This window comes from Struthio camelus, chromosome 3 (assembly GCF_040807025.1).
Source record: "Struthio camelus isolate bStrCam1 chromosome 3, bStrCam1.hap1, whole genome shotgun sequence".
Lineage (NCBI taxonomy): Eukaryota > Metazoa > Chordata > Aves > Struthioniformes > Struthionidae > Struthio > Struthio camelus.
Window position 1 is genome coordinate 24254465 of NC_090944.1, and position 17788 is coordinate 24272252.

Genomic DNA, 17788 nt, shown 5'->3' on the forward strand with positions numbered 1-17788 from the left:
CTCTTTTCCAACTCTCCCAACTGCCCAGGCAGCGGCAAGGCAGAGCAGACAATTAGACATTTATTCTGATATCATTTTCCCAGACACTGCTCTTCAGCTGGCATTTTGGTTCAGAAACGCTGTCTGAGAAAAGGAAAGGACACACATATAAGGATGACCCTTTCAAACAATAGCATGCTGCCTCCGGTGTGCTTGATTTTGGAGCAACTCCAAGCAGGGTGGGGATTGCAAGGAAGCAGACAAAAGAGTTGATGGGATGTGGATAGGGATCTACAGCAGGGAGGAAGCACTTCCTACTTCCTAGAGCCCATAGAAAGGATGAAGGCTTTAAATAAACCTTCTCCAGAATGCTACTAAACACCAAAAACGTTGGTGCTGGAAATAAGTCCAATATGGTTGAGCCAGCTGAGCACTGGGGGCTGCACGGGGTCTCCCTGGTGGGCTGCACTTCCTGTGTCGGGGAAGCAGGAAGGCTGCCCACAGTCCTGGTATGAGCAGCCCCTTGCCAACAATGAAACCTCTCTGCCCCTGGGGAAAGACCGGGACAGCCAGCTGAACTCCCAAAGGTGAAGACTTGCGCTTGCCCCTGCAAACATTCTTTTCCAAGGAAGAAGAATCAAAGATTAAGCCAGAAGCTGATAAAAACCCTGCTTTTTCCCTTTGCAATACCACCTGTTCATCGCACCAAACCCACTTCTCAGCCCCATTTACCTTTGAACCCTTTCTCGTAAGACCTTCCCAGCTGCAACAGCCTGTTTATTCCAACCTGCGAAGACACTAACCTTGCTCTATTCATATCTCTCAAAAGCTCCCTTCTTTCCACACGTCCACTCCGTTCTTTTAAATTTTATACTTTAAAAAGTATACTTTTTAATACTTTTAAAGTTTTTTTTACTTTTACTCTTTTTTATACTGCACCTTTTTCCCTTTCAAGCTCCCACACTGATAGCAGTCTCCAGTATTTTTTTTTTTTTTTTTTTTTTTACCTCCTCAGATAGATCTGCAACACCAGAGCAAGGACAACTGGTATGCCGGGCAGCACAGGGCACAATACTGACAAGCGGGCAACAGGGGTTGAGCCAAAAACCGCCCTAATGAATACTGATGGAGCATTTACTTTGCTTGGACATAATGGAATCAGACCCTAAATACAATTATCCATATTTGATGCAGACATCCAGATCTTTTCTCTGTACAGGATTACATCAGCTTTCTTATCTGCCTGAGCCACTTTTAATGCACCTATCATGCAGTTGTTGCACCTTTCACCTGCCCTATTCTCAGTGCCTTAAGAGTAGGCACACGGGAAGGTAGCCTGTTCAGTCATTTTCCAACATACGCTTAGTGTGCTGGAGCACACATTGCCTATTAACCCAATAGAGGAAGACCTGGGCTGTGCCTAAGTTGTTTAAATCTACATCTCAGATGTTTTCAGTAGGCTGGAAGATTTAATAACGGAAAATAAGGGAGAGTAGAAAGGAAATCACAGGTTTGGAAAACATCAGGCTAGCCAAATTAAGAAGTAATGTGGAAAAAATATATATTCTAAATTATATTCTAAAAGCAAAAACAAAGATATAAGCAGATTAGAAAGAACTCAGTTGTGCACACTTTCATGCTATGTTCACTGGTAAGAAAGGGCATTGCTTTGAAATGCTATTGAAAAAAACAAACGCAGCTTCCTGGAGGAAAAAATTAGTTCATAAACGGCTTCGCGTAAAGCAATTGTCCACAGTTTGGAACAGCTGTCTGTGGTTTTGACCTGCAGAGATAGCCATCGAAACTGTACATGTTCCAAAACTGTAAGAGATAAAAGTTTCCAACTCCTTCCCACTTTTACAAGGGAGTAAAAGAGTCAAAACTATTTGTCATAGCAGTTATCAAGCAGGTTCTGGGTTCACTAGCCAACAAAATGCTCTTAGTAAATGCACTATTATTATAAAACTCCTCCGTTATCTCTGCTAATTCATATCATGGTAATACTTTGAGCACTCAATTGAGAAGGTAGCTTCCTTGTGCTGAAATTATACTCGGTGCAGTAAGAAACAGCCCGTGGCAACACCAAATTTTTAACCGTGGGTGCAAGGTGAAGAGCGACCTGCCTGAGGGCCAGCCCAGCGCAGCCGAGGCCGAGCTCGGCACCTTCCCACCGAAGCCCCGCTCCCCGGGATGGTCGGGCGAAGAAGGGATGTCCTACGCGAGCACCATATGCACAGAGCTGAAGACTACCAAATTCACTGAAAAATACCCCTACGAAGAGATTGCGAGGTGACTTTTTTCCATTCACAGCCTTTTGTCAGACAGTCACCCCAAATGCCATGGGTTTCAGGGCTGCCGTTACAACAGTTCGCCTTGGCTTGGTTTATTGGGAAATCAGGGTAGGAAGCAGCCCGATGTGCTGCGGTGCTACATCTCATGCCAGCCTCCCCTGTGCATGTGCCTCGGCCCCCCTGCCTACCAGCCTCAGCACGTGGTCTCCTGCAGTACGGAGCTAGGCAGGGCAGAAAAACCTTCTCAGGCACCTTCTCGCTGGGCAACAAGAGAAATGATGGCTTTGCCTGGTTGTCTGTTGTGAGCTGGCATGCATCAGGGCTGTAGCTTTCACAAACGCAGCCCTAAAACAAAGGGAAAGGGCTCAGAAGCTAACAGATCTAATATTCATGATGTGTGTTCATGGACACAGAGCAGCTAAGTGCTTGCAGTCCCAGGAAATTCATCTGAGAGAACGACTATAGATTATTGCTCTCCTTTTTCTTGTTGGTTTCAAACCGTCTCAGTGTCCTATAAACTCCCTTTACTCCACTCATACGTCAGGGCGAACGTATTTCAATATACTTACACTTTCATGTTACAGTCAACGCCCAGTATTTTCAGTATTCTTGAAGATGAGCTGTTTCTCCCAGAAATACTGTCATGCTGAGGACCTTAAAGGGGCACATAGATGTGGCACCAACATTTAGATAAAAATAAATGTTAGGGGAAGCTCACACCAAGTGAGAAGTTCAGCATGACGTTCTTTCGCCATGTGCTGGGAGAAGAGGCACGGGAAAGCCCTGGCTGTCCCCCTGCCGCATGTGGGACCATAATGCTGCACAGGGGGAGGGCAGGAACAACGAAACCCAACGACAGCCAAGACGGACATGTGCTGCACTGATTTTCCTGCCTCTTGCTGAGACACAACTGCCACTCATGCGTAAACCTGCGCAAGCCTTACCCCCTTCTGGCTTGTCTAGCAAGACCCAACTATTGGTGTCAGTGATTCTTCTTTACTATTGCCCAGGTTCATCTGGTTGCACTAACTCAGCTGCAGCACTCGGGCTGGAAATGCAGTTGTGCCTCCATGCCTGTGCCGTACTTTCCAGCACAGCTGGGAACTCCTCTTGGTGCACTTTGCAGGTGGGACAGTAATAAACAAGAATCGGGATAAAAGAATAACACATTCTGCGTGGAGAGCAAACAGGCGTGGGTTGTTCGCAGTGCAAGCGTTGGGATGCCACAGCGGAAGGGATCCTCCAGCTCACTGGGTTCGTGCCCTGATACGGTGGACATACTGTCATTTCTTGCCTTCTTCTTGAGCTCCATCTTAACAACCAGACAAGCTTTGCTCCCACCACCTCAGTTAGCGCCTCTCACAGGACCTCAAAGGCATCTTTTAACTTCTAGACCAAATTTACTCAGTGCTGGTTACAGCATTTGCTTGGTCCCAAAATAGTCTTTGCTAGAACTTACTGTCTGCTGTATATGTACATATATATGTGTGTGTGTATATATACAGAGAGAGAGAGTAACCACTCCCCCAGCCAGCCTTTGTTGTTAAGCTATGAAGCTTAACCCCTCAGACTCTTCTCACCTGCTCTCAAACACAGCTCTGTTCCCTGTGCCCTCTCAATCCTCCCTGGCACTTAATGCAGCAACCCGCTCTCACAGCGGGCTGGATGAGGTCTCCGCCGTGCCTGCACAGAGGCACTGAGCTTCGTTTCCTGCACGGGAGTGCATGGGTTTGCCTTCTCAGGGCTGCCTCACCTTAGCGACTTGGGCCAGCTCTTCTCCGTGTTTCCAAAAGAGCAGTTTCTCCTCCCTTTATGAGCAGGGATGTTTGATGTTAGCCCCTAGGTGCATCACCTGGATAGCACATCTTTCCCCTGAATTTCTCTCCTTTTCCCTTCCTGGGGTTAACCACCTTTTCAGAACAGTCTCCTGAGCTTCTTTCACGTCAAGGATAAATTGCAATTTTATAGCATCAGATATTTAATCTGTGCATTCCTAAACGTGGAGCTCCTAAAACTGATCTGCTGATAAGGCCTAATGGAAGAGATGGGAAATTCAGTGGAAAAACAATGTAAGAAATAAGTGTTCCAACATGTTTTTGGAACATCTCCACGTGAAAAATCTTATTTTTTCAGTGCAAGTCACACATGGATTTTCCAGTTTCTTCTCCAGCTCTCAGTGCCCTGCGACAGGGGAGGACCACTCCTCTGGTTCATCCAGCGGGAGAGCAGGCAATAAGGGTGGTATTTATTTTATAAACAAAACATGCAGGCTTGTACAAGGAACAAACAAACAAAGTAATCTAACCACAACCTTAACTGTGGGAGACCACAATCACTCTCTATTTGTTATTCAATAAGGTTTGTGTACAAGAAAACATAATCAGCAAGTGCAGCTTCTCACATATCTATATTCGTATTTTATACATAATCCAGCTATTGTGTTTTTTTTTTCTTTGAAAGGGAGCGATTCAGATTTGGCAGTATCAGAGGAACAGCTGTAACAAACAGAAAGGCTATTAGGCAGTTTGCTACAAAAATAAAAATTCCCCTTTACCAGGGCAGTTCAAAAAAAAAAAAAGCAAGCTTACAGAAAATGTCATTGAATGCTGCTTGCAGACCCCTTAGGGTGCGACAGGTCTCAGAATTTGCATTTACTGGCACGGGAAACAGCTCAGCACACAAGCATTTATGCACCCTGACAGACACATAGCACTTGCTGTCAGTAAGCGAGCCGCTGAGAAAAGCCCTTTTTTTTTTTTTTTTTTTCCCGTTGCTGCTCCCAGACCTGCTCTGCTCCGCAAAGGTGACGGCCGCACGGGCACGAGCCCTCGCCAGCTGCGTTTCACCCCTTCCCTGGGAGGCCGCGGAGGCGGAGAAACGCGGGGACGGACCCCGGCAAAACAGACCGGCGTCCTGGGGAAGGTCGCTGCCCAAGCAAACGCATGGAGAGAAACCACACGAACTGCAAAAAAACCCCTCTCGGCTTGATCGCTTGCAAAAAACCCACCACGTACCGCAACAGCTTTACGGAGGTACGTTACCGAGAGCGCAGGGCAAACAGACCTGGGTAAGCCAGACCTCGCTCTGCTGGCTGATCTTTCTGAAAACACACGCCTTGAAGAGCCTTCAAAACTTAACGCGTTTCAGCACGCTGCTTAATAAAACTTCTCTGTGTATACACACCCCAAATCTATCGGTCTCCCTTGCCTAAAACAAGCTCCTTTTCTCCTGACAGAAGCTGCTCTTCTGTCACGGCACATTTCCCCCGGCTGCATGACGAAGCCCCAGGGCCTCCCTGAAGCAGCGCAGGCAAAGATCACAGAGCTCGCCGGCAACACCACAGCCTTTGCTCAGAAATAACCACGCTGAAATATACCCAGTTGCTTCACATCGCCGTTCGGGTCAGTGTTTCCAAGCCTGCACCTTCCCCTAGAAAACCGACGAAGGCCCGCGCACCACACTCCTGCCATCACCTCATCTAAAGTAAGTAGTAGCGCAATAAGCCTGGTTTCGCGCCTCTGCGCGGCTGGAGTTACTGTTCCTCTGCTAAAAGAGCACATCTGAGACGGCGTTACATAAACTTAACAAGCTGCCGAGTTCGCCGTCCCAGCGCCGGGCTGGGAATCGCATCAGCCGGCTGCCGCCGGGGCCCACGAGCGGGACGCCGGGGACGCGCTCCCGCCGCGAGGAAAAAGGTCATCGCCGCAATCCGGCCTCCGCCGTGCCAGCCACCATGCACGGGGCTAAAAAGAGCCTGTTGCCCTGCCAAAAAGCTTATAATTTCAGTAGAAAGACAGCTGAAGGGACTTCCCCGCTTTGCAGGGCGGCGGAGCGGGGCAGCCTTCCCCGGCGCTGGCCGGCGCTTCGCCGCGCGGGGCGAGCGCAGCGGCGGCGCTGAGCCCGGCAGGCGGTCTGCGACCCCCGCCGCCAGCCACGGGAAAGCCCACATCGACGCCTCCTGTTATCACGCAGAACATAGGGAAATACCACCTTTACACCGAGGGGATGGAGGAGCCTTGTAAATCAGGATGGAGGAACCTTGCAAATCAAAACCCGGCAGGTTCAAGGGCGGGAAGGGAGGATAAAGAGGGGATGCCTGATAAATGGCAGCACTTGGCAAGCCTAAATAAAATATGTGCTTCCTCTCATTCTGCAGGTTATGGACCTCTTTCCCACCGCTCCTTCCCAGCCCATAAAACACCATAAAATTCACCCTGACTGTAAATATTGGATGCCTCCTGTCTTAAACTTGAAGAACGTTTTTTCCCCATTAGACACAGGGATTTTGCCAACCTGCACCTAGTAGTAGTGCTGTAAGTTGTTCAAGTACAGTATGAATATCAGCTAAGAAGCTTCACAGACTTTGGCAGTAAGCAACTGCACATTTTGGCACTAGAACTCACAGGAATAAGTTAAAATAATACATGACAACAGTTCGCAAGAGAAAAAACAATCTGTCTGGTACTTTCACTAACAGAGTTTTCACTTGTATGAAAATGAAGAAGGTCGTGAACATAGCTGACAGCTAATCCACACCATTTTGGGGGGGGGCTTTATCAATGTTGTTTTCCATAATAACAAACTAAACCCCTAAATGCCAAATTCAAGGATCAGTCACAAATCTTATTCTAAACAGATTTGCTCCTCAGGTCACTAAAACTCGTGCGAGTTACCTTGCTTCCCTCTGCATATGCTCTAATTTCTACATTTCTCAGTTTGACAAATTAAAAAAAAAAGCCATTCTACTTTCAGTTTCTGATTGGAACAGGAGTTCAAAAGCTACCTTTTTTTGTTTTTTTTTTGTTTAATACATAGAAAATTTTTTTTCCACATAGCTTTGCTATGTGGAAAACCCACTGAGTCGAGGCATCAGGCGGATCTGCAAAAGCGGGTGTGCAACAACATAAACTTACAGTCTCTCTTTCCAAACCCTCACTGAAGCTAACAAGCAGTTTTCCTGCAAAGTTATTAATTGCAACGAAGAGGCCAAATAACGCAGGAGCATTAAAGGCACGCCAAGGAGAGCAGGGCGAGGTAACGCTTAAGCCAGTTATGCAACGAGGGGCGGCGGGGCGAAAGGGCAGGCGGCGCCGGCCGCGGCTCAGGCACCAGCCTGGCAAAGCTCGTAAAGAAGCTTTCGCTGGAACCGGCGGCGTCTTGCAAGACGAAGCGAGCAAGCGAAGCCGGGCCGGCGGGGCGGCCGCCGGCGCGAGGGCTGCGGGAAGGCCGAGCGGCGTCAAAAGGTGAGAGCGCGAAGCTCTCCCCTGCTTGGCACCGCTCACCCGCCGCCCGAGGCGGTTCACATCCGAGCTCTGCGCCGGCTGGCCCCAGCTGCAGGGCTCCCTGGGTACGGGCTCGGACACTTTCTCTGCCATCTATTTCATAATCTCTGCGACCGGTTTTTGAACTGATTTTTTTTTTGTTCCCTCCCCCTCAGTTTGCTGTTGAAGCGCCCACGGACAATGAGACCATTGAGCGTTTATTATAGCGTGAGATTAGTTTGGATTTCGATTTCTGCTGAGCCAGCTCGTTTCCTTCAACGCTCTTACGCTAAAATACAAACCAGCGGGCATAACTGGAAAAGGAAAAAAGAAAGATTCTTCATACAACAGCAGAGTTAAAATTGTTCTTTGGACAGCTTTAGCCAGAGCTACTCAATACCTTGCTTCTCAGTCTAATTATAATACACCAAAGAGACAAAGAGCCATTATTGAGTCATCTTTAAAAACAAAAGACGACCCAACCCTCCCCCGCCCACCCCCAAATAAAACACCCCACCAGCCTCCAACAAAGCTGGCCAAACTGGCCAGATGAAAAAAAGTCTTCAGAGAAGCTAAATTAGAAGATTACTTCAGCCAATTCCAGTCACGCACTGGTTTCATACGCTGAATTTCACCGCTGAAGCAATTAGTCACCAAGTTCAACGCGAGTTAAAACTACTAGATCCATAAAAGAACATTCCTATACCATAGCCAGTTCTTCAGCACACATAGAGAAAACACTAGGGGATTCATAACCTACTTATGTGGAGGTTAAGTGGAGAGCCACGTCTTGGCTGAGACACCATCCTGCCTCTGGAGATGACGGCAGACGCCATTAAATAGCCGTCCCGCCCTGCGCACCCTCCCGTACCCACTAGCCTTAGCACAGAGCGTCTCCGCTAACGCACACATCGCCTGCTTTGGAGGAAAAAAGACAGGAAGAAACCCTGATCATTCGTGAGCAATAAAGGTCCTGTGCAGAGAAGTGGTTTTCAAGCGCACGGTAACATGACTCCGAAGCCTGCAGTCACTGTAAAGCACTTTCTCCTTTCACGTGACTAATAATGAATGCTCTCGCTGACCATGCAGAGCATATGCATTTGACATAGAAATTTTTAAATTTCCAACACTGCAAAAAACAGCTGGCAGTCAGTAAGAGCTGGCCGATTCCTCATGACGACAGCCAGTCAAACAGCGGCCTGAAGAGCGGGGACCTCAAAACTCTGGGGCAAGAAGCTGTCACGACACCTCGCAGTTTCCCTGCCTTGCCGAGTTCCTTCTTACATGGATTAATGAACATATAAGCACAGGGCCAGAACTAAAGGATTGAAAGACCTTATCTATTAACCCCTCGCTATGGTAAAAACAGATTTTCACCAAACACCACCACAGTTCTGCTCCACGAGACTGGCCAAGTTTTCCTTTTCACCTATGATTATCTACTTAAAATTAGTCCCTTGTGCAAAACTGTCTGCAGTCTTTCAGAAATTAAATTATATCTGTCAACTCCTCACTTGGCTGCCACATTCAAAAACACCACAAATACAGAAAGATGCGACTGCTGCTGCGTTCCCCCATACACAAGCTTTCTCAAGTTTTGCTGTTCTGCTTCTCCGCTTGACCCTTCAAGCAGCTTGTCAGGTAATTGTGCAATCTGCAGTCCTTCCGGGTACTTTTCAAAGGACCTTTTAAATGTAGTTAGAACAACCGCTGTCCACCAACACTCTTAAAACAGCGGTTGCTCCTGGTTAGAGACGCCGCTTGTGCTCGCTGCTCGGCCACCTGGTATTTAAGCTACCCCGGCAGTGCTAAGTACCAGCTGGCCAAGGTTGGCAACCCACCACGCTGCAAGTTATTCTGCTGCGTCAGCCTTTCACAACGCGGTAGTCCTCCTGCCCTGCAAGCCCACGGCTGAAACGACAAGCAAAATCTCTTCCGTGCTAGGGAAACAAGTAAATACCCTTGAGAAAACTGAGGTTGCAATGACCAAACTAAGGCACTCATTCACCTCATAGGTACTTTCTTTCACCAGCGTAAATTTTACATAACGAAACGGACTAGTGGGAAACCCCGCAGGAGGTAGCTAACCCTCAAAGAACTAATAATCCGTGAAGTACAAATACGCAACAGAATTATACAGATGATATATAGGCTAGCAGGAATCAGACTATTATGAGAAAACACAGATAAAACTTAGGAGGGTTTTCAAAGAAATCCACCCATATCACTGGCTTCTGGATTTGAGAAAAGCAAGGCAAAGCAATTCCTGAAATAAAACGAATTTAGTTCACGTGGTTAGAGAGAAACGGTCCCCGCTGGCAGCTAAAGGCCAGAACTACATACTGTATGAATCGTTACGAGATATCTGTAACTGACCACAAGTACCTAACGAGCTAGGGAAGTTTCAGCCCTGTATGTATTGAAGAGATGAAACTATGCAACTTCCTATCACATTGGAAGGCTTATTTGCAAACACTTTATTACTGTGAACTTTTTAATGATCTGTGCGCACACTGTGCACCTATGTTTTCTTCAGAAAAATAAGCAACATGTCAGGAAATGCTGTAGTATCATTAATGAAAAAACATCCCAATTCCCCCTTTCTACGAACGCAACGGCCTTAGCCGTCCCCCAGCTGTATTCTGTAGTTGCTTGCTGCCTGCCTTCGATTTCCCTTAGAGTTTCAATTAGGCACCGCATTTTTCGCTTCCTGTCTGAAACAGCCCTGTAGCATCTGTATCACACGGGCAGACTTGCAAAACCACACAAGAGCAGCACCGCTCCCCTGAGAAGCTGCATTACCACAAGAGCACAGTTATTCACGTGCCTGAATGTCTGCAATTTAAAACAACGCCTTTGCCATTCTAGAGCGGCAATTGAATTTTAGTGCCGGTTAAAACACTGTAACGCTGCGCTGCTGCACTTGCATGACGGGCTGCGTATTTAATACGTTTTCGTTTGCTTCACCAGCGCTCTGCCTACTGTCCCCTTTCATCCAGAGTTGCTTCTTCCCCTCCGAATCTCTAAACCACTCGCTGGGTTTTAGAGTTTAACGCCGACCACCTGACTAACGCCTCCTGTCATGCGCGAGTCCGCACACGCGTAGGACCAACGCAAGCAGCGCCCCATGCTATTACAAACACTTCACGCCGCCGAAGCGTGTTCACGGGCGCGCACCCGTTCTACGCAGCCATCACGCGTGCGGCACACGCACGGCGTCCGCGTACCAAGCAATGGAAACACGAGGCCCAGAAAAGAACAGGGAAGTCCAGAAAAGGTGGCGGTGGCAGTCTGCCGAGACCGCGGTCCCCCCGCTGCTGCACGCACGCACGTCCTGCCCCGCGGCCGCCTGGCGCAGACGCGCGCCGTCTTTCACGCGCACGTGAGGGAAGCACCCCGCGCCACGGGGACACCAGCATCCCTCCACCCTAAAGCCCTCGCCGCAGCTGCACGCCGCCACCGGCCGGCCGAGCAAGAAGGAGGCTCTTCCCTAGGCTGATCCTCGCCACGGCGCGGGGGACCCCGCAGCGCGCGAGGGGCCCCTCTCACCTCCGCTGCCCCCGGCTGCAGGCCCGCGGAGTCAGGAGGGAGCTTTTCTGAGCGGGGACAGTCTCATCACGGCTCCAGCTGCTCTGCCCTCTGCTACAGCCCCTGCACTAACCAGGAAGTGGAGGCTACTGAGGAGTTTATTTTTAGATTTTTTTTTTTTAAATACAAAGCAAAAAGACATGCATAAACCACTCATTCACGCTCACTCCGCCCCGTAGTGGGTTTTGCACTTAACGTTCTTCCAATACACAGAAATTCTTGGGAAGACGGTGAAGTGGAGAACAGATGTCATTGTACCACTCTGTGTATTTATATTATATCCCTCAGCATCCTGGTTCCTAGAGCGGCAAAATAAGAGTCTCTCAAGTAAAGAAATGCACAAAGCATTACATGCTGCAGCGCTGTGAAAACTGATCATCTGGCTCCCACCCAGGGGGGAGGAGAAAAAAAAAAAAAGCCAAGTATACCACACTGAAAAAGGAAAAGCAGCTCCTTCCCTTCGGCTGAGCCATTCCCTTTGCTCCAGCAGAAGCAGCACAAAACAAAGCCTGAAGAGTGAGCGTGGCAAGGAACACACCGTGCCGTGCTGGCACGGCACGAAACCAGGTAGGTACCTGTGCTTAAACCATGACGTCGGCTCATCTTTCCCTTCCCTGCCTCCCTGGAAAACGTCCCCAGCCAGCATTCGCTACAACCACCAGCAAAAGGCACTGCTCACATCTCCAAAGCTTCACCTCCCGCGTGCTGCAGGTCGTTTTGCCGCGCGAGTGCCCCGGGGCCGGCAGCCCCTGCGGCCGTGCTTGCAAACGCGCCTGAGACGACCCTGCGGCCCGGCCGCTGGCGCGGCACAAGCCCCGGGGTGGCCGGCTCCCTGCGGCAGGCTGTGGCTCCACGCTGCCGCTGCAACCCAGCCCGGGCACAAGCAGCCTGAAACGCTGCAGGGACAGGAGGGAGGGGCTGGAGAGAGGAAGAGAAAATCCCCCCCGGTGCAGGAGCAGCTCTCGAATGGATATTCTGCTCCCAAGGCGCTCAGAAAAGGGAAGACTGGAGATCCCCTTTAGAGCAGGGCAAAGCACCTGAAGGTGCCAGACGCAGACCTGGAAACCACCTCAGTAACTCCCTAACTTCAGTAACCCCAGGCTCATCCCGGCGCAGGAGCTCCCCTGCGGGCCAGCTCACACGGGAGCAAGCGGCTGCAGCGGCGGCTACGGAGGGAGGCGCTGACCCCAGCCCTCGGGGCTCCTGTCCCCAGCCCCGCTGCGTCCCGGGGATCCAGCCCCACACGCTCCCCAGCAGCCTGTCCAACCCCCTGCAAAGTACAGCAGGGCTCAGACTGGAGATGCTCGGCGGGAGCGCAGCAAAGGTGCGCAGGGTGCCACACGTGAGCCATCATCTGCACGAGGCCCACGCCAGTCAGGCAGTGCCCAGAAAGAGGTGACTGAGGGTAAGAACAGCAAATTATTTGCCCTTCCCACCTATTTAAATATAATTTTGACTCCTAATAGCTAGACCTTAGCTGAGACCATGAAGGCTCTTCTTTTGCAACTTTCCTGACGCTGTTACTTGTAAGTTCTTTGGGTATCTGTGCTAGCAAATACTGGATCTCAGAAGCAGCTGCAGAAAGGCCCCAAACTTTATTTTGAGAGGCACTAGCAGACATAAAGGGCTGAACGTTCTCAGTGACACTGCCACTTTGGCAGTCTACTGCTCTTAAGGCCAGATTTAAGAGCCAGGAGGAGACCATCCAGCTACTCACACATCTACCATGGAAATTTCTGGTATGACATTTAGTTTCCCTCAAAGGTAAAATAAAGGTGAAAAGTTAAACGATCCCTCAGAGTTTTTTTTTTTAAAAAAAAGGGCAATCAGAAATTCACAGATCTTTCTTAAAAAATAAGGGGAGAAGGGTGCACATTAACATGCCTAAAGCAGCAAGACTTCTGCATTAAGGAGAACAGAACCCAGCACCCCCAAGAAGCAAATAAATTTACAGAAATACCTACTTTGTGTCAACAGATTGACGTGGCTACGCATACAGGCTATGGTGGCTAGAGAATTTCTTGTCTGCCGCTTGCTGCACAAGGAAAACAAATTTCTCCGTTTTACAAACTGTTTCCGTTTCAGTTCAAAGAGAACAGCCAAGCCAGAGTAGGGTCACTTAGACATGGACGTTGTTAAAATAGAAATGACTGCTTCAGAAATCTGAAAACCCTAATTAATCATGGTACTGTTTTTATGACTGATTATTAGCAAATGCTATGCCAGTTCTTTAGCAGTCAGCCAAGCAACAGACACGGCCCTGACGGGAACTGTGATGCCTACTTCTAGCCAGGGAACTGCATTCGCTACTCTCCGCATTAACATACTACTTTTTCACAACAGGTGCAAACTGTCATTTGGATGAAAATAAACTTAAAATTTAAAACTGAGCCACTTGAAACTGTAAGAAGGCGTTTGTCTTGTGTTTAGTATCTCACTACTGATTTTTGCTTCCAAGAAAAGAAAAATTCATGTAGGCATGCCATTACACAGTTGCTCAAGAAAGGACTGTACAGCTTCAAATATCACAAGCAGGCTGTCAAACACAGACATTTTGCTTCCAGACTCCTGATAATATTAGGAAGATGAATATAAGAACGGGAAACTAAGGTTGCTGTGCCACTCTAACCAAAGGTCCTCCAAATTAGGATTAAAAGTACATTCATGCAAGCCAATGGAGCCTTCTGGATATCTTAAATAAGTAATTTTGCAAAGGCAAAATAGTTCTATGGGAAATGCTTTATGACATTAGATTACATTAGCTAACAAACACCCTTCGCATTAGTCTAAGCAAACTGTCTTGGCCAGTCTAAACCAGCTGGACTGGGTTTTCTGAACAGGTCAGTGTACTCAGCACCTGGACGGACATGGGGCAGGCTGCATTTTGACATACTGTGTAGTCCTGCTGCAACCTAGATTCACCTTGATCAAGTAGCTGAAAATGTCCTGTCAAAACAGTGGTTAAAAACATACCTTTATCCTGCCCTGGACAGGACTGCAGCCTCTTCTGCAAATGCCAGGATGGGCAATCGAACAGTACAGTCCTGCTGCCCCTCTCCTTCCGTGCTTCGCTGTGCCACACTGACAGCTGAGCATCCTGCAGGCACTACCACAGAGCACAAAGCTTGCCAGAATCTTTGCTTGTCTTATTTCCAAAGGTTTTCCCTAAATTATTAACAATAAATTAAATTTTTAACTGTAATTAAAAGAAAAATGAGGATACTGGCTAGCACAGCCTTGGGCTTTCACTATAGTAGAGACATTTACAAAAATATCACTGTAAGGTTGCAGTTCTCATTAGTCACCTTATCTGTATTTTATCAGCTTTTGTTCAATACCCATTCAACATCCGCTGGAAACGTGCCCGTGGTGCTCAATGCCAGGGTCAGCTGAGAGGCCAAATATCACCTTGCCTTGCCAGCCCCTAAGGCAAGGCCTTGCAGATGCCCCACGCCAAGCACAGGGGAGCACCTGAGGGAAAGCAAAATTTAAGTGTCAAGACCTGTGCTTTCCAACCTCCAAAGAAGCCTACAGGCCGCCTTAGCAGCCTAATGGACTGTGTTTATTGCTGCATCCTTCACTTTACAGGTCAACATATACCAGAGAGCTAGCAATTCTCAGCTAATCAGATTTCCGTGCAGACTGACAAATGGCTCTCAATAAGAATATAAAAAAACCCCATAAAATAAACAATCCTTATAATCAAGTAGCTTGGTGTAATGCAGTAAGTGTGCAGAAAGCTCGTATGTTTTATTAACACATTTGTTTCCAATTTGCAGCAGCATCCCGCGGGGGGCTGGCTGCGCTGGCAAGGACCATCTCGGGCTCTTTCTAGGAAGGAGATCACTCCGCTCAAGCTGTCTCCGCAGTCCTGGCGTTTGACACACATTTTCACTGTTCTTTGCAGTGCTGCGAGTTTGTGCTCCAATAACATTGTGACATTTTTAAATAAAATTTGCGGCAATTCCTTAACACGCCATTAGTGTGGTCACAAAATGCCAAAGCCTGAGCTAAAAACAGACTACGGACACGCGCTCACAAAGAAGGTCCTTGGTCCATGGCTGGATTTCCACAGGCTTGCAACTGCTTATAGGAGAGTCCTTTCTCAGTGCCCAGCATACACCCCAAAACTGGCAACGGCGTCGCCTTTAGCGTCACAGGCTGATTGCAAATCGACGCATAAATCGACCTTCCCATGAAGACACAGCACCTCTCCTTGCTTCAGCTTCTCCTCATTACCCTGCCCCTGCAGGTCTAGCGCATTTGGTCCCTTTGAACCCGTTTCTACACACACTACATTTTTGATGCTTTGCCTCAAAATATTTTGGAAAACTCACTCGTTGCAAAGAATGAAGAGCCTGAGAAGTTGAATGAGATTAGGGAATATCACACCTCTCTTCCTTCTCCCTGGTGTGCTCGGGGTGACCGAAGGGCACATGGCATGCCGAGAGTTACATTACCGAGCCCAGCACGCGACTCCAAGAGAGGAGGAGGTGCTGTAAAAGAGGCAAACAGAAAATCCTGAACCTTTATCCCATGCTGGCCCTCAGATTACTTTAAAAGATACCAAGGATTTCAAGCTAAAACCGCATTAGCATCACAGCGCTTGGAGGTCTGGCACCTGAGCTGCCGAGCAGGTAAAGGGGACTGCAAATCTGCCAAGGTCCTAGATGAGGTGTGAAAGAAAGGCATGTGTATACAATACTCTTAATGTAGCTATAAATAGACTCCTCTGACCACAAGTTTCATGCACTGTATTGACACTCCTGTCTTAATAGGATTTGCTGGGTAGCCCAAACCAGTTGTAGTGGCTGCAGGGGGAAGGGAAGCCTGGCAGCTCTGCTGGCCGTTTTAGTCCCCTCCGAGAAGGGCGGGCTGAGCAGAGCAACTGCGTTTTCACAGCACATGCCCGCTTTAACTTTCTGGGAGCAGGGGCGGGGACACACACACACACTCAATCACAGGTTTTCAGGGTCCTCTTCTAACTAAGGCAAAAGAGGACTGCGAGAAAGTCTCAGCAGGTCTTAGCAAGTTGCATGCACATACACAGCATGACAGGGAGAAAATTTCTAGGTTGACAATTTCAAAGCAACAAGTTTCTCTCATGGCTAAGTTAGAGAAACTTGAGCTCCATGTTCTTTTTCTAAAACAAATGCTATTTCTCTTTTACTTTCATCTTTTTCTATACTTGTAGAGTAAGAAGGAAAATGATGTTCTAATAAAATATGCATTATAGTACCATTTAGATAATTTTAAATAATTTTAAATATTAGATTGTTTTCCTACTCAAATTTATTATGTCATCTCACCTCCTGTAAGGAAACAAAACTAATTCTCCCACTAATGAGTCCGCATGGTATTCAAACAAATAAGTAAGACAAGATTTACACACCTCTTATATTACTTGTATTCCAATAAAGAAATCATGCCCTTAATGTCTGGGTTACCGTCTGTTAACCTGACGCACTGGCCTGAGTACTGTTAACCAAATACTGTTAGCTCTGCCTTCCTGGACATCAGCCTCACGAGTACCTATTTTGCAGTTTAAAAACTGCTACATGACCATAAGTAATAGAGGAACCATGGAGGCCCAGGACTGCAAGTGCTCATCCCCGTGCTAAGTGGCCCAGGTCTCTGCCCGACGCTGCTCAGCGTGGCTTCCCAGGCGCCAGGCACACTCACCTCCCAGGCGCAGGAGCTCGGGTCCAGGCTCTCCGTGCCCAACTCCTGTGTTTTCCGGGGATGAGGTTTGGCTGTTGGGAGCACTGGGAATTCATGATACAGAAGAAACAATAAAGTTGACCTCGAGCTGGCTCAATGCACTCATTCTGAAACTTAAGCAGCAAAAACGTGATGCGTCATTTTTTCCTACCACAATGAAAAAAGGGGCTGGTTTGTGAGCTAACCCTACCTGCCTGCACTGTATCTCCTTGTTCAGTATTTACTGCATGCAACGGAAATTATATGCATACAGTGTTTGCACAGGTATCTAAGAACCCCAGGCAGAAATGATTGTAAAGAAGCATGTAGTTTAAAATTTCATTAAAGAAACAGCTATAATATAATCACTCTCTTCACCGGCGGCTGCATGTTGCTAAGGAAAATTATGAGGCTCCCCTGCAAATATCCTTATCTTCCTGCAACAGAGGAAAAGCCAGTAGTTTAACAACATCATTATTCAGCACAAGCACTAGACCAGAACAAGAAGGCAATCGTTAAGTAGTTTAAAACAAACGATCTAGCAAAATTTATTCAGCCTCGACAAACCAAGTGAAACAGTGCTAAGAGGCCCCATCAGCTTTGCCTTGCACTTAGTCCTTTCTTAGAAAACTTTCTTTAAAAGGTGCAAAGGCCACCTGCTCCTTAAGAGCTTCCAGTGAGGATGAATGAACCACCACCAGACAGGTGGTTCCTTCTGCAAAACTCATTTTCTTTTATTCTGCACAAGGACATAATTCAGCTCAGGGGAAGAAAAAAAAAAAAAGGAAGGAGAAGGAAGGAAAATGCTTGAATGTTAGAATAGGCCAACCACCGAGCTAGAAAATCTAGATTAAGTTAAGTATTCCTGCGAACTTGTAATAGAGAAACGAATAGCTTCCATCTGGAAGCTCAGCAAATTAACTTGGATCCTGCTTAAGAAGACAGCACCAGAGCTCGCCTCCAGAAATG

The 17788-nt window shown here is 47.8% G+C and overlaps 1 protein-coding gene across 9 annotated transcripts in view; it reads right to left on the bottom strand.

The window, feature by feature from the left end:
- The window catches only part of HPCAL1 (hippocalcin like 1), a 72903-nt gene that overhangs the window by 20174 nt on the left and 34941 nt on the right, over window positions 1-17788 (bottom strand). The window contains exon 1 of one of the 9 annotated variants that reach the window (XM_068937195.1): window positions 16802-16948. The exons of 7 other annotated variants lie outside the window; for them this stretch is intronic. The gene's annotated coding sequence lies outside the window, so the exon portion shown is untranslated. Of the gene's footprint in view, window positions 1-11080; window positions 11213-16801; window positions 16949-17788 lie in introns of those variants that run through there. One more of the 9 variants, XM_068937192.1, reaches the window with a different exon arrangement.